The following is a 17,864-nucleotide window of genomic DNA, read 5'->3' as shown; positions in this document are numbered from 1 at the left end:
ATGTTCAGCTGAAAAGGGGATCTGGTGTGTGCGCTATCTTCAGTCACACAATGTTCGGCTGGGAGGGAGATTATGTGTGTGTGCTAGTTTGTCTGCAAGTCAAGGCTGTGTCTCTTCTTCCCAATGTGTGGGTGTATGTCTTATCTGTGTGTCCTCGGCAGTTAGTGTGTATTGTATGTGCGTCGTCCCTGTCTTCAGAGGAGTCAGTGTGTAATGTGTGTGCGTCCCTATCTTCAGAGGAGTTATGGCCGAACTCCCGGCCAGCACCTGTGGCTAGGAGTATCCTGTATGGGGCCCAACCTGTTTTACTATGAAAATACGTTGTTATGTGTTGTCTCAGTTATAACAATGCAATAGCAGTAATGTCACCTACATAAGAATTAGCAATCCTCTACAAATCCCTCTCTTCACGTCTCCCCAGAGACGTGACACAACCTAACTAGATTCTGATACAAAAGAAAACTTGTCCCAAAGGGGCTATGAAATAAGGCACAACATTAAAAATAAATGGATGTATATGTATTCCCACCATGTTCCCAACTCAATCCCACTATGTACTAAGTTGGCTACCAGCCACCTAGGAACTTACAACCCTCATGTAACAGAGCGGAGAACAACAGCTCAAAATGAAAGGAAAAATTATATTCTACATAAGCCAACTTTTTCCAGCCGGAAAAAGTTGTGATACCCTCTCTTCACATCTCCAAAGAGATGTGACACTCTCTAAAGGGTATTCTCCACCTCATCCTCAAACTCTGGCAGGTCATTAGCAAGCAGAGGATACATCTGGGAAGGGGAGGCAGGGTCAATAGCTTTAGAGATAACTCTAGTAGTAAGGGACCGGATACATGGAATGCAACAGCATCCGCACAACACTAAAATGGCTGCAAAAACTGAAAGATGGGTCTCATGCTCCATACCGTTATCTCCCACCTGGCTCCTGTTATCTAACAAAAGACCGCTTGTTCTCGCAACACCCCGCTCTGAATGTTCCCTCCCTTCTGTATTTTTCCAGCATGAGAAAGTCCCATGGCCCTGATACTTTTAACAATGTTTCAAATCAGCTAGGTAGCATAACACATACATACCTCCACACAAGGCAACAGCAGATAATATTCAATCTTATATATGGTAATGGCTATAATGTAAAATAACCCCAAGGGTGTGAACACAAATTCAGCAATGAATCATATAACAGTTACAAAGTTTAAACTACCTTCATGTCAAAAGAGAACAGCTCATTCAAAAACAGAACAAAAGAAAATAGTGTGAAATTTAAGTCCCCCTTTTGACACCCGCTAGGGTGTCACTCATTATCCTTTATTTCAGCAGTCATAGCATTTCATGAAAATAATAAAAAGTTTATTATTAATAACAAGTGATATATGCCTTTGTTGTATGCTTTTGTTTCCCCCTTTTGTCACCCACAAGGGTGTCACTTATCAAAAACAGGATAAAACTTTATTGTTCTTGACATGTAAGATGTAGGATAAAACTTTGGTCATGGAAAACAGTAAAGAATTATTAGAAACCATCTGGTCCTCTCAGCTACTCCTATCCTGTACTAGGTGGGCTCCTTGCCACCCAGGGACTCTAAACCTTTACAACAGGGAGAACAAACATACTGGAAAGAAAACGTATCATAAAAATGTATAACAAGGAACTGTGGTGGTGTAAAATTATTCTACTACCTCACCCACAGCATACCATGTGTCATCCTCAGTCAGTCCCATCCTCCCTGAAGCCTTCATCACATCTGTAACAGACTTCTTAAAACACAGTATGATGCAAGCGGCATATCACATCAATAACAAATAATACAAGAATTAGGGTCAGAAATCCAGTAACCATCATACCAGTGTACTTACCAAACCAGGCCAAGAGAACAGACTCCTCCACCCCCTCCGTGGACCTCATCTTAGCAGATAGTGCATCAAGCCCGCCTTAGATATACCACCATCTGGACTGGTATTATTAGGAATATACGTGCAACATTGTTTACCGAACATCTTGCAGACGTCCCACTGACTGGCAAGAAGCATATTCAAGGCAAGTCTATTCTGTCTGGAAACCCCAAATGTGGCCTCAAGCTGTTCAGACATACCAGTGAGTGCATCACGGGAGTAATTCACCAAACGCTGTTGATTATAGTAGATATAATTAATCCATGCAGTCTGTCCAGCATCCACTATGGCTGGACCCATAATAGGTAGTAAGTGCCAGAGTCCATCATTCCTACCCAAGGCCTGAAACTCATGAGGAACCCCCACTGGCACTCCCAACAGGTTAGTGTATGTATATATATATATATATATATATATATATATATGTCAACTACATCCTCTGTCCATGGAGCACTACGTCTATGTCTCCCATGGGATGGAATGTTTTCAGGTCCCCTGGTTACAGAACTCAGCAGCTGTTCAGCAGCAACATCAACAATGGTCAGTGGAATTATCACTGGTCAGACCACACGTATCTTGCCATTCTCCTCTAAGAATGGGTCTCAGCACTCTTTTTGGCTCCACACATCCACCTCACATCAGCCAGACCACTAGTTTGGTTTAGGCCTGTAACTGGCCAAGTGGAATTAATGGTTATGTTACTACTGCAATCAGCTTCAGGCAATCTCCCATAATCAAAACCAGTCCCAGTTCCTAATTGATCAATAAGCAGAATAGTCTCTAACATTAATTACCTGAATGGTATTTTTAACACAGTGGTGGTAGAGGAGTGTGTCCGGCTACCTCTGGTCTTGGCAGTACCTTAATAGAAAACACACCCAGCATGTCTGTCCTCGTCCTTTGTAGTCCGAGGGTGTGAGTGCCTGCATCAGAGAGCTCAATATTTTTTATGGTTAGTAGGATTTCATCACCTTTACAAAGTTCAACATTGCTCCCAGGTTTCCCCCATATCATGGAAAACCTATCCACCCTTGTGGGACCCTCTATGCTATAAGGATACCCTCTTCTCCAATCCTAGAACAGTCCGAAGTCGGTTATCATGTAATCTCTACTCTAACTTCCTGTCTACCCAAATCTAGGGATCTCTTATGTTCATTTTGGAACAAAATACACATCACTTAGCCAGAGCCAGACACATCCTCACTCCTATGGACAAAAACAGGGGTGATAGGACAGGTAGGGTTACTTCATTCGGGAGTTAGCCCCCGGAATTCTGTTAATTCCAGTTCTTCTCCCGAACTCTGTTTATTGTCCGACAGTGAAAAGGTGTCTTACCCTTCCGCCGTGCGATATGAATCTGGGCAGCTCTTTCAGCTAGCTGTCACCAGGGGTCTTCTATGGTCCCCAAGCCTCTGGGACTGGATTGAGTGACTTCACCTGTAGTTCACCTGTAATGCATAAAATCCTGGACATACAGGCTTGGTTAACAAACAATTTCTCATATGTTTTATCTGATTACATCTTTAACTTCTATGCCCAATTGTTAGCTTACATTTTTTAAATTATTAGTTTCTTATCCAATAGTCCCCATCCTATCCTAGACCACAATTTACCCATCCCCCTTTTGATATCTGGCTTTGCCCAGGTATCAACCTTACCTACTCTAAATAATGACTTAGGTAAGATTAGTATAGTATCCTTATGTTCTGACATCATCATGAAGGAGCGCCCCCTACATTTTCTACATGTCCAACTCTCTCCCCTGTCTCCACTCAGCAATTGCTATCTTTGCCTGTCCTGGCCCCCCCCTTTCCAAAACTCTCCTCACTTCTCTCCAACTTTCAAGGTCTCTGCAGTGCGGGGGAGGGCCCCTCCGTCTGCCTTTTCCCCCAGCTGTAAAATACCATGTCTCTGGGAACGTGAAAATCCCCTTAACCCAAACGTTTACTACAAAAACAAAACCTAATAATTATGATAATCCCCTCAAACTCAAATAATTTGTCTTGGTGTTTCATGTTTTATTCGTGTTTCTCCAAATTGTCTCCCCAAAAATACTTCTTAAATCCCCAGCCATTAGACACACACACAACTGTGTTAAATGTGCACTGTCCCTTTAACATAAAAACCTCAGCCTGCAATCCCCTCTGCGGGCCTTTCATTGTTCCCCATAATGAATACAGATTCTAATGTTAGTCTACCTTAACCTCCTGTTTAATTTCAGTGGTTTTATCTGAACAATCAAACCAAAATCAATAACCGGGAAGAACTTGTGTAAACTAATTAAAAGAACAAAATAAATCTACCTTATTTCTCAGCACTTGGTTAGAACACCACTCCCGTCTTACATCGACCACACCCGTCGCCCCGTACCTAGTGTATATCTTATCTATTACTCAGTGGCTCAATTAATGTTTATCGTAAGTATGTTCAGATGTTGATTATGTAATTCCACAATATTAGTATAGTTCAAACCTCATAATATAACTCTACACACAGAATTTTACGTCAATAGAGTTTAACACCTTTTCCAACAGTCATGCACACCCCCTCAATATTCTATGATATTACTCTCATCAGCAAGCCTGCAACCTTTTCAACATTCTTATCATAAAAATCCCCGACCTCATTCATACCGATATTAGTCCCCGACTGAATATCAAACGTATTTCATGCACACGATTTGAGTCTCACAAATCTTCATTTACGCCAGTAAACTTCAATTTACACCATACACACACAAATCTTCATTCTCCCCAGCAAGCAGACCAGTAGGAGATGCAATAGCCCCACCTTCTGTCCATACTCTGTACAGCTTCTCACCCAGTCTCCTCCACTCCTTATCCTCTCTGCCTTTATTGAATTCTAGAATGGACTTCAGCGTTCTCAACCTCTTTTCTATTTCCAACGACATTCCATGTACACTACAATACTGCCAACAACCAATGTCTTTACTGAAACCCAAGTGATACCCTTTCCCTACGGCTAAATCGGTCTCAAGTCCGAGTATTCAATTTGAATATCCGTCATTCACACTTGGCCCTGCCTAATACATCACGTTCGCATCATATGACTTTCTATTCGCACTTTGGCGATCACTCGTTGCTCACCACTCATACATGTAGTCCCAGACTATCCATTCAAGCTTTGGTGGTCACCCGTTACCCATCATTCATACACGTGGTAAGTGATCTCTGTTACCACCTACCAACCAGGCATACTAGTACATCCCATACACAATGCACCATTAAGTATGGTTGATCAATAATAAAATTGCAGTTGCCAATGGAGATATTACTTTCTCAACTATTTTCCAATCTCACACATCATAATAGTTTAAATTTAGTAACTTACATCAAACAGGTGTCTCACAAAACTAAATTTGTATAACTCCAATGTGCAGAACTTTAGTTTTCCACAACAGGTGTCTGCTTACCCTTTTTTAGTTGACCGGTCAGGATTTGTGAGACACACCGTCCGACGACAGTACTGGCCAATCGGCTGGCACACCAATGTCCGGCGATATCTTTTTACCAGACCACGTCAGGGTCACCATTTGTCATGTATTGTATGTTTTAGTAATTATATATGTAGAGGGATGTGGCGCCATCTCCTGGTGGTAGCTCGTCTGTTCATCTGCCCCTCGTGGGGGAGTGGCAACCCCCATCATTTCAGGATTTTTTTATTCAGTTGTGCTTTCTGCGCTTCTTCTATGGCCCAAGTTCCTATCTTTAGTTCCTCTTCTGCTCTCTCTCTCTGTTTGGTCCCTTGGTTCCTCAATAAATGGGCCTTGTTTCTTCCTATTTCCTTGTCTCTAGCTTCCTGCAACGTCTCCCTTAACCCACATTCCATTGTTTTCAACTGGACCCCGGTTGGCAGTCCCCCTCCTAGGTAACCTGCTTGCGTCCATCTTAACTTTACTCCCTCCCAGACTTTCTTTATATCCTTCCACTGTCCCTTTACCCCTGATCTATATTCTATTTTTTTTCTTTCTAGGAACTCATTAAACTTCAGCTTTGGAGTATTGGGGGTCGCCATTGTGAATTTTAAATCGTAATTCAATTTTAATTCAATTGGAAATTAATCGTAACTTAATCGGAATTTTCCAGACTACTTGAATATAATTAGAATATACTTAGCCCGTCGTTAGTTAATAACAACGATGTATTCGAGGAGACACTATTGCTCACACTCTGCCTTATCTCAGAGCTTTTCCTTGAATATTCAGTTCGAGAAAAAACGATTGGGTTGGTATAGCTTTCGTGGAGCGCGCAACCAAGGGATCTATTCGACTATATAGTCACAATATTAAATATTATATTCAGATCTTATTTCAATTATACATCAGTCATTTTGTTCCTGATTATACATTTTACACAGAAGTTATAGATACATACAACATATAAGTTTCGGATTTATCCAATAACCCTTCTTGAGTTCTCTCTCTCTCAAACCATCAACAATCTTGATGGAGACGATTACAACCACATTACATTTTAATATGAACAGTTACAAATACACGTTTTCTCTGACCATTATCAGCTTATCTTTTGGACTACTTATCAGACTGGTCTTCGACCGAGTCGCGGGACAAAGTTGCCAATCTTTTCCCCTCTCGGCGCCAGGTTTAATGAATAGTAATTAACTATCCCCTTACTGATTTTTATCCCTAATCTCTACCGTGCTGATCCTTATCATAACAACACGTTATATCTCTGACCCCTGAAAGCCGATCCTTATCAGAGAATCTCTCATCAGACTGGCCTAGACCGGGCCACAGGACAAAATTGCAATTTGTCCCCCTCGGCGCCAGGTTTAATGAATAGTAGTTAGCTATCCCCTACTGATCTCTATTCCTGATCCATATCGAGCTAACCCCTATCAGGATTTGTACACATGTCCGACCTCTATCAGTGAATCTCTTATCAGTCTGGCCTTGACCGGGCCACAGGACAAAATTACAATTTGTCCCCCTTGGCGCCAGGTTTAATGAATAGTAATTAGCTATCCCCTACTGATCTCTATTCCTAACCCCTATCGGAACCACAGGCCTCAAAAGTGATACCTCATCATTGAAAGCTATCAGACTGCGCTGACTGGGTCACGGGACAAAATTACAATTTATCCCCTCGGCGCCAGATTTAATGAATAGTAATTAGCTATCCACTTACTGATATCTCATCAATGATTTAATCACCCGGCCGTCGCCGGTTTGTACCACATATGTTCACTTCACTGTACTTTCAACTTGTCAGCAAATTATAAATTTACACAAGAATTCATACTTACTCGGTAATACTGATCAAAATTTGGATAGACTATACGACAATATGCAAAGTTTGATTTAACAGGTTTTGCTTACCTTGTTTGTGGTGCGCCTTGTGATCAGTTTACCGAGTTGAGCAGAATTGTTGTCCTCCCCCGAATTCCTTCACCCGTCTTCCTACAACCGTCCTTCCGTCACTCTCCTTCTCACACCCAAATCAACTCACATCGACGGACCGTTATTAAACCATCCTCCCGCTACCAAGTTCTGTTGATAAAAGGTTATGTGGAAGGATGAGCCGGTTAAGGATCGATTCAGACAAGGTGGTAGATTGTACGACAAGCGACAGGTTTATTCAGAGTGAAGATATCTGGTACAGCGTATATACGGGCCCCACTGTTAGCTCATCAGAGACTAGCAGAAAAGGCACCTGCTAACAGTGAGTACAAGCTTCATATACACAACAGAAAGTAGGTTGATTTCTAGGAGATCGGATCTTCGGATTGGATCAGGCTGGGGTGTAGTCATCCGGCATTGGCTCTGTTGTCTGTCCTTCATCGTAGAATCCTGCCATGCCTGTTCTTGGTCGTCACACCATGTTCAGCTGAAAAGGGGATCTGGTGTGTGCGCTATCTTCAGTCACACAATGTTCGGCTGGGAGGGAGATTATGTGTGTGTGCTAGTTTGTCTGCAAGTCAAGGCTGTGTCTCTTCTTCCCAATGTGTGGGTGTATGTCTTATCTGTGTGTCCTCGGCAGTTAGTGTGTATTGTATGTGTGTCGTCCCTGTCTTCAGAGGAGTCAGTGTGTAATGTGTGTGCGTCCCTATCTTCAGAGGAGTTATGGCCGAACTCCCGGCCAGCACCTGTGGCTAGGAGTATCCTGTATGGGGCCCAACCTGTTTTACTATGAAAATACGTTGTTATGTGTTGTCTCAGTTATAACAATGCAATAGCAGTAATGTCACCTACATAAGAATTAGCAATCCTCTACAGTAATGACCGTTTCAGATTTGATATTTGCTCTTTCTAACCACTTTCAAATCAAATTTTATTTGTCACATACACATGGTTAGCAGATGTTAATGCGAGTGTAGCGAGTTGCCGTACCAGGCGGTGATACAGCCCGCCAGGATGCTCTCGATTGTGCATCTGTAGAAGTTTGTGAGTGCTTTTGGTGAGAAACCGAATTTCTTCAGCCTCCTGAGGTTGAAGAGGTGCTGCTGCGCCTTCTTCACGATGCTGTCTGTGTGAGTGGACCAATTCAGTTTGTCTGTGATGTGTATGCCGAGGAACTTAAAACTTGCTACCCTCTCCACTACTGTTCCATCGATGTGGATAGGGGGGTGTTCCCTCTGCTGTTTCCTGAAGTCCACAATCATCTCCTTAGTTTTGTTGACGTTGAGTGTGAGGTTATTTTCCTGACACCACACTCCGAGGGCCCTCACCTACTCTCTGTAGGCCGTCTCGTCGTTGTTGGTAATCAAGCCTACCACTGTTGTGTCGTCCGCAAACTTGATGATTGAGTTGGAGGCATGCGTGGCCACGCAGTCGTGGGTGAACAGGGAGTACAGGAGAGGGCTCAGAATGCACCCTTGTGGGGCCCTAGTGTTGAGGATCAGCGGGGAGGAGATGTTGTTGCCTACCCTCGCCACCTGGGGCCGGCCCGTCAGGAAGTCCAGTACCCAGTTGCACAGGGCGGGGTCGAGACCCAGGGTCTCGAGCTTGATGACGAGCTTGGAGGGTACTATGGTGTTGAATGCCGAGCTGTAGTCGATGAACAGCATTCTCACATAGGTATTCCTCTTGTCCAGATGGGTTAGGGCAGTGTGCAGTGTGGTTGAGATTGCATCGTATGTGGACCTATTTGGGCGGTAAGCAAATTGGAGTGGGTCTAGGGTATCAGGTAGGGTGGAGGTGATATGCTCCTTGACTAGTCTCTCAAAGCACTTCATGATGACGGAAGTGAGTGCTACGGGGCGGTAGTTGTTTAGCTCAATTACCTTAGCTTTCTTGGGAACAGGAACAATGGTGGCTCTCTTGAAGCATGTGGGAACAGCAGACTGGTATAGGGATTGATTGAATATGTCCGTAAACACACCGGCCAGCTGGTCTGCGCATGCTCTGAGGGTGTGGCTGGGGATGCCGTCTGGGCCTGCAGCCTTTCGAGGGTTAACACGTTTAAATGTCTTACTCACCTCGGCTGCAGTGAAGGAGAGACTGCATGTTTTCGTTGCAGGCCGTGTCAGTGGCACTGTATTGTCCTCGAAGCGGGCAAAAAAGTTATTTAGTCTGCCTGGGAGCAAGACATCCTGGTCCGTGACTGGGCTGGATTTCTTCTTGTAGTCCGTGATTGATTGTAGACCCTGCCACATTCCTCTTGTGTCTGAGCCGTTGAATTGAGATTCTACTTTGTCTCTGTACTGACGCTTAGCTTGTTTGATAGCCTTGCGGAGGGAATAGCTGCACTGTTTGTATTCGGTCATATTACCAGACACCTTGCCCTGATTAAAAGCAGTGGTTCGCGCTTTCAGTTTCACGCGAATGCTGCCATCAATCCACGGTTTCTGGTTAGGGAATGTTTTAATCGTTGCTATGGGAACGACATCTTCAACGCACGTTCTAATGAACTCGCACACCGAATCAGCGTATTCGTCAATATTGTTATCTGACGCAATACGAAACATATCCCAGTCCACGTGATGGAAGCAGTCTTGGAGTGTGGAGTCAGCTTGGTCGGACCAGCGTTGGACAGACCTCAGCGTGAGAGCCTCTTGTTTTAGTTTCTGTCTGTAGGCAGGGATCAACAAAATGGAGTCGTGGTCAGCTTTTCCAAAAGGGGGGCGGGGCAGGGCCTTATATGCGTCGCGGAATTTAGAGTAACAATGATCCAAGGTTGAGCCATCCAAATAAGTGTCTTGATGTTGGAAAAATTGCGCACAACATTGCACAGGTCTTATTTTCAACAGTTGGACATTAATTCGCTTTCCAAAGCTCATAAACGTGGAAATGTGAGCAGCATTTTGTATTCCTAGTTGAATTTGTTAGTTTGTACTTTGTTTACACTCCCTATCAACTATCAAAGTACAAACTTTTTTTCTTCCCAATTTCGTGTTATCGCTGCAACTCCTGTAGGGACTCGAGAGGCAAAGGTCGAGAGCTGTGTGTCCTCCGAATCACAACCCAACCAAGTCGCACTGCTTCTTGACACTATGCCCACTTAACCCGGTAGCCAGCCGCACCAATTTGTCGGAGGAAACGCCTCTGACCGTGTCAGCATGGCACAGGAGTCACTAGTGCACGATGGGACAAGGACATCCCTGCCAGCCAAACCCGGACGACACTGGGTCGATTGTATGCCGCCCCATGGGTCTCCCGATCGTGGCCGGCTGTGACAGAGCCTGGACTCGAACCCAGAATCTCTAGGAGCACAGCTACAGCTTAGACCAATGCGCCACACATTTGAATTTCAATAGCTCCATGTGACCTACTGACTTCAAGGTTCAGAATGTACACTCAGTGGGCCTACACAATGCACACCCTTTATTTTGTCCATTCTCACATTTTTATATGAATTTTTCAAACTTTCTGATTTCAATAGCTCCTTGGTCATGTGACCTACTTGACTCAAACAAGGTTGAGAATGCCCACTGACTACCCTTCTATATTGAACATCTTCATCTCACATGATTTTACATACATTTTGAAAAATGTTACATTTCAATAGCTCCTTGGTCATGTGACTTACTGACCTCAAACTACTTTCAGAATGTACCACGGCCTGGTGGAGCGGCGCCCAGTGTGGTAAGGTGACTGATCCCTGAGAAGCTGGTGGGAGCCAGCTTTGCAGGGCAGGGCGCCCTGGAATGGGTTCTCCCCAAGAGAGGGGCCCAAGTCCTGGAAAGCGTTGCAGTTCAGGCGGCATCCGTTGAGCTCTCGCTGGCCCTTGAAAATCCGGAGCAGTCGCTCCATTGCCCTTCTTTCACCACCATTGGAAGTTTGTTGTGCAGTCTTTTGTGCAGAGAGGAGCTGCATGTGGGGGTTGGAGGCCGAAGGCTGGACAGATGGGGGTTGGGTCAGGCAGTTGGTGGCGGCAACTCTGGACGTGCGCCGGTCCCTGTTCGCGCTGGGTCTCCGGCGATTCTCCGGCGTCGAGCAGCTGATTTAGAGCGGGTGCGGACCAGGGGAATCCGTCTGCTTTAAGTAAAACAAAGCATCGCGAAGGCCCGAGGTGGGTGTTGATGTGATTTCTGCCCAGTGCTCTGAATGTCAAAGTGAAGAAATTCAATGAAGCGCAGGTAAACTGCGGGAGGAACAATGACTCTCTTAAGGAGTGCTTAGCCTTAGTAAGGTAGATAATGAGGTATCCCTATAGCAGGGCTCTTCCAATCCCTCCCTGTATGTCACCTGTTTTCTAGTGTCGCTAATGATGCAAACCAAGCGGGAGTTACCTCGGTACTAGTCCGTACACGAAGAGAGTCCTGCAGATGATGATGGCTGATGATTGTTAACGGAAGGTGGCAGTCAGTCCTGGACTATGGGGCTTTCGGTCAAGCATGAAAATGTAAGGGCGGTTCCACCAGACTCAATGTTTTGCTGCTGAATCCTGACTTTGGCTTCCTGTCAATCAGAGAATGATGGCTCGAACGCATACCTGGCTTTGGCTGGGAGGGGTAGTTAAGTCCTGGGATATGGCTGATGAAAGTGTACTACTGGCATCAGTCTGATCACAGAGCGGCTGTTGTGAAACGTTTAAACACACATCCCCAGTATACTTAACTAGCTCTAAACCGTGAAGGTTTGAATCGAATGCTGGCTTTGGCTGGATCCGCTAACGGTGGAGTACTAAATGGAGCTGGAATGTGCTTAGCGGTTATGGACACTGCCATGTCTCAGGTCCGCCTGGGTGCGGGACTCTACACATTCTATGTGGGAGCTCTCCTCCATGCTCCTTGGAGCATGTAGTGGAGATGGCATGTGCCTTACCATTAGTTGACACTACCAAGCCTCAGGTTTGCCTCATTGCGGGACACCACACATTGGAGGTCTCTACGCTCACTAGACTCGAGGTGGAGACCAAACCCATTGGCCCGCATGGATCTGGCTCATGCCCTACGAAGTGGGGAGAGGTATCTCCAGCTCGTCTTGGGAGGGAGGCCTACATCTGATGTGGGTAGTACCATCCACGCCCATTGATTTGCTGTGGACCCATACAACGGACAGGTTTCCACTGGGCACTCATCACTGAATGTCAACTTGATGAAATTCAAAGGAGCGTACCCACCTGTCGCGGTCGCACTCAAATCACCCAAGCACGGCTTCCGGTGACGCAACTTAGGAAATGGCTGCCTAGTTTTCCGTACTGCACATCGGTTGGGTATTTCCCCCCCCTAAATTCAAGTATTTACTCTGAGCATTATAATAACTTACGCAGAAGGGGAAAATAGGAAAAGGCCGCGGAGCTACAACAGCCCGTAACAAAACAGCAGAAGATATAATCGATGAACCCGAAATGGCTAATACTAGCGCAAATAAGATAGCAGCAGCAAAAGAGCGGATCGTGAGGTGATAAGGAGGAATTGCGCGAGGCACTCACAGGCTTACGAGAGGAACTTCGAGAAGATGTAAGAAAAGAACCAAATGAGTTCAAGAAGGACATTAACCAGAAACTGGAAGAAAACAAATTAGAACTTCACAGCATGTCTACAAGAATGGGAGACGCAGGACAGCGCATTTGGGAAACGGACACATGGAACTCTGCAGTCAAGGAAATACTTGAACAGTCACTGAAAAGCCAACACGCACTACAGGCAAAAGTGACAGAACTAGAAGGTTTCTCACGTCGAAACAACATTAGACTTTATAACTTAGTAGTGGGCGCAGAAAAATACTCTATGCCCAACTTCATGGAGGGTCTATTCAAGGGCATACTTGAAGACGACACTGACCTGGGAATCGAGAGAGCACACCGAGCTCTGTCCTCAAAACCCCCCAGCGGCGACCCACCAAGATCCATAGTAGTACGGTTCCTAAAATTCTCAGTCAAAGAGAAAGTCTTACATGCAACCTGGAAAAAGCCTGTTAACTTCCAAGGCCAACGAGTGTTCTTTGATCATGACTACGCGGGAGAGATACCGAAAAGAAGGAAAGAATACACCTCCATTAAGAAAGCACTTAAAGAGAAGGGTATTCACTTCCAAACACCATACCTGGCAAAAATGCGGGTATTTCTGGAAAATGGCCCGGTTACATACGAGCATGCAGACGAGGTGGCTGAGGACCTGAAGTCAAAGGGCTTCCCAGTGGAGTATACCGCCAGGAGAAAGGTGACATCACCAGCGGAAAGACTTGAGCAAGTTCTCCTATGGATCATTGTTGACAAGCAGGGTCATGGAGAAAGAGGGAAACCATCTCGGCGAGAGGACGTTCACATCCGAGAGAGACTCAGGCATTTCCAACGGGAAGATGGAAGACGCTGAATCGGATTTAACAGAATTAATAGTTAACACGAGCTGTTAAGACTTTGGGTTGTTACGGTTGACATTACAATAGGTAAAATATATCCCCTATTTTCCCCCAATGCTGAAGAAGGGTGAGTAGCCAAAAGCACGTGTTCTTTACGAACACACTAAGTAGCGTCACGTTAATAACATATATATTAGCTAAGGATTAATGACACATTGATAATGGGGCGACAGAAGGGCATATCGAGGGGAGGATTCATGATATGCAAGCATGACCGATATAGTTTTCACTTGTAATTAATCAATGTGTATAAGCGACGAAATTAGGCGCCCTGATTATTTTTGGTTCCACCAGGTCTTGTTTGTGACTACGTCACGCATTTTCATATCTGAGCGAGGGGCCCATCCTGCGGACAGGCTCATCCCCTCAAACCCCAGAGAAAAGTGACAGTCCTCTGACATGGGAGTCCAAATACCAAAGTATTTTCCCACTTTGGTTTACTTCATTTTTAGGGTCATGATAAGCAGACAGATATTGTGCACAGGGTTTTTTATTTATATTGATGCATCATGGGGAATTTAAGGTAATCAGTCTCAATGTAAACAGACTGGGGAGTGACTTCAAGAGAAGTAAGGTAATAGCAAAGATGAAACAGGAGAGAGTTGACATACTATTCTGTCAGGAAACTCACTTATCCACACCTGAACACGAGAAACTCAAGAAAATGGGATATAGGAACACTTTCTTTCCTTCTTACAAAATGGGTAGAAGGGGAGTTGCAATCTTTATCCCAAATTCAGTTAATTTTGACTTTATGTCAGAAATAAAAGACAAGGAGGGTAGATTTATACTCGTTAAATGTAAACTGGATAACAAGGAACGCACCCCCATGGAGTGACATGGTCTTCCAGGGGAAGGTGTTTGATTTAATTGCCACAGAAACCTCTTGCACTCTTATCTGTGGAGGGGACTTTAACACAATTCTAAACTCAAAATTGGACAGCACAAACCAAAATAGGAAAATTAGCCTAGTTGCCAAATAGATCAATAGGATACTGCTGGTTCTAGGACTGCTCAATGTATGGCGTTGACACCCACAAGACCGATAAGGAATATACTTTTTGCTCAGCCCGCCACACTGAATACTCCAGGTTAGTCTACTTTTTTATGTACAGTGCAGATAGACACAGGCTTAAGGATTGTAGGATCTGGCAGAGCGACTTATCAGATCATAATGGACTTTAGCTAACTCTATACCTTGATAGCAAACCAAGAAATACTACACTGCTCAAAAAAACAAAGGGAACACTAAAATAACACATCCTAGATCTGAATGAATGAAATATTCTTATTAAATACTTTTTTCTTTACATAGTTGAATGTGCTGACAACAAAATCACAAAAATTATCAATGGAAATCAAATTTATCAACCCATGGAGGTCTGGATTTGGAATCACACTCAATTAAAGTGGAAAACCACACTAAAGGCTGATCCAACTTTGATGTAATGTCCTTAAAACAAGTCAAAATGAGGCTCAGTAGTGTGTGTGGCCTCCACGTGCCTGTATGACCTCCCTACAACGCCTGGGCATGCTCCTGATGAGGTGGCGGGTGGTCTCCTGAGGGATCTCCTCCCAGACCTGGACTAAAGCATCCGCCAACTCCTGGACAGTCTGTGGTGCAACGTGGTGTTGGTGGATGGAGCGAGACATGATGTCCCAGATGTGCTCAATTGGATTCAGGTCTGGGGAACGGGCGGGCCAGTCTATAGCATCAATGCCTTCCTCTTGCAGGAACTGCTGACACACTCCAGCCACATGAGGTCTAGCATTGTCTTGCATTAGGAGGAACCCAGGGCCAACCGCACCAGCATATGGTCTCACAAGGGGTCTGAGGATCTCATCTCATACCAAATGTCAGTCAGGCTACCTCTGGCGAGCACATGGAGGGCTGTGCTGCCCCCCAAAGAAATGCCACCCCACACCATGACTGACCCACCTCCGGAGGATGTTGCAGGCAGCAGAACGTACTCCACTGCGTCTCCAGACTCTGTCACATGTGCTCAGTGTGAACCTGCTTTCATCTGTGAAGAGCACAGGGCTCCAGTGGCGAATTTGCCAATCTTGGTGTTCTCTGGCAAATGCCAAACGTCTTGCTCGGTGTTGGGCTGTAAGCACAACCCCCACCTGAGGACGTTGGGCCCTCATACCACCCTCATGGAGTCTGTTTCTGACCGTTTGAGCAGACACATGCACATTTGTGTCCTGCTGGAGGTCATTTTGCAGGGCAAAGGGCGCAAAGGCGGAGATAGCGGTCCTGCTGCTGGGTTGTTGCCCTTCTACGGCCTCCTCCACATCTCCTGATGTACTGGCCTGTCTCCTGGTAGCGCCTCCATGCTCCGGACACTACGCTGACAGACACAGCAAATCTTCTTGCCACAGCTCGCATTGATGTGCCATCCTGGATGAGCTGCACTACCTGAGCCACTTGTGTGGGTTGTAGACTCCGTCTTATGCTACCACTAGAGTAAAATCACTGCCAGCATTCAAAAGTGACCAAAACATCAGCCAGGAAGCATAGGAACTGAGAAGTGGTCTGTGGTCACCACCTGCAGAACCACTCCTTTATTGGGGGTGTCTTGCTAATTGCCTAAAATGTGAAATTTATTGTCAATCAGTGTTGATTCCTAAGTGGACAGTTTTGATTTCACAGAAGTGTGATTGACTTGGAGTTACATTGTGTTGTTTAAATGTTCCCTTTATTTTTTTGAGCAGTGTATATGGAGACTTAATACAAGCATGCTGAATGATCCAGAATTCAAGGAATCAATAAAGACAGAATTGAACATCTATCTGGAGAATAATGATAATGGGGAAGTATCTCCTGCTATATTGTGGGATGCAGCTAAGGAGGTTATTCGAGCGAAGATCATAGCCACATCTCTCATGAAAAAGATTAAAGCACAGAAACTGCTGAAATGACAGGAAACCCTAAGAAACTTAGAACGATCTCGTAGTCGATACAAAGACCCACTTATATTACGAGAGATTCAAAAGGTAAAACAGGAGATTGACCAGATTTATAGATAAGAAGTAGAGAAATAACGATATTATGAAGCAGGCTCAAAGGCAACCAAATTACTTGCATGGAGACTCAGGAAACAACAAGCACAGAATACCATTTTCAAAATAAAAGACCCCAAAACAAAAAAGATCACATGCAAATGAGATGAAATACAGAATGCATTTGAATCATATTACACAAATCTGTACAAGCAACCAGAGAAGGCAGATGCACAGACAATAGAGCACTTTTTGAACTCACTTGATCTCTCCTCAATTGGGACAGAGCAAAATGATAGACTAACTTTAGAAATATCCACTGAAGAAATTAATAAAGCAATATCTCAACAAAAAGTCAACAAGTCTCAAGGCACTGATGGCTTCCCTTCAGAATTGTTCAAGACTTTCAGAGAACAATTAACACCTCTACTTAAGGCCTGTTTTTTAACTGGACCTTGAGGGAGGGGGGTCTCCTACCGCCATGGAGAGAGGCCATCATATCAGTAATCCCAAAAGAGGGTAAAGATAAGAATGTAGTTCAAATAGACCTATCGAAATTCTTAACACAGATTATAAACTATATGCATCAATCATAGCCAAAAGAATGGAGAACATAATCCCAGAATTGATTGATGGAGATCAAACTGGTTTCATACAAAATAGGCAGACACAGGACAATATAAGGAGAACACTACATGTCATGGACCGCATTACTCAGAATAAGTGCAATATTAATCAGCCTAGATGCAGAAAAAGCATTTGATTCAGTGGGATGGGATTACCTATTCCAAGTTATGGAAAGATTTGGTTTCAACAAAGTGATACAGTGCATCAAAACACTGTATTCATGTCCGACCGCTAGAATAAAGATAAAATGGACATTTGACACGAACGCTAAAATTAGAGCGAGGGGCAAGACAAGGCTGTAATCTTTCACCCACGCTCTTCTCCTTGTACCTCGAACCATTAGCACAGGCAATAAGACAGGACCCAACCTTAGAGGGAATAACAATAAGAGGCAGTGAACATAAGATATGCATGTATGCTGATGACGTTCTGTTATTCCTTAAAGACCCAGGTTGAAGTGTACCTAGATTGATGGATGTTTTACAAACATTTGGAACATATTCAGGGTATGTGCTTAACGTACACAAGACTCAAGCCCTAGTAGA

General features: G+C 44.5%; 1 protein-coding gene across 5 annotated transcripts in view; it reads left to right on the top strand.

The window, feature by feature from the left end:
* Nucleotides 1–17,864, top strand: part of LOC123996985 (serine/threonine-protein kinase PAK 2) — a 38,756-nt gene that overhangs the window by 977 nt on the left and 19,915 nt on the right. The gene's annotated exons all lie outside the window — the stretch shown is intronic.

This window comes from Oncorhynchus gorbuscha, linkage group LG15 (assembly GCF_021184085.1).
Source record: "Oncorhynchus gorbuscha isolate QuinsamMale2020 ecotype Even-year linkage group LG15, OgorEven_v1.0, whole genome shotgun sequence".
NCBI classification, from domain to species: Eukaryota; Metazoa; Chordata; class Actinopteri; order Salmoniformes; family Salmonidae; genus Oncorhynchus; species Oncorhynchus gorbuscha.
This window is presented reverse-complemented; position numbering and strand designations above follow the sequence as displayed.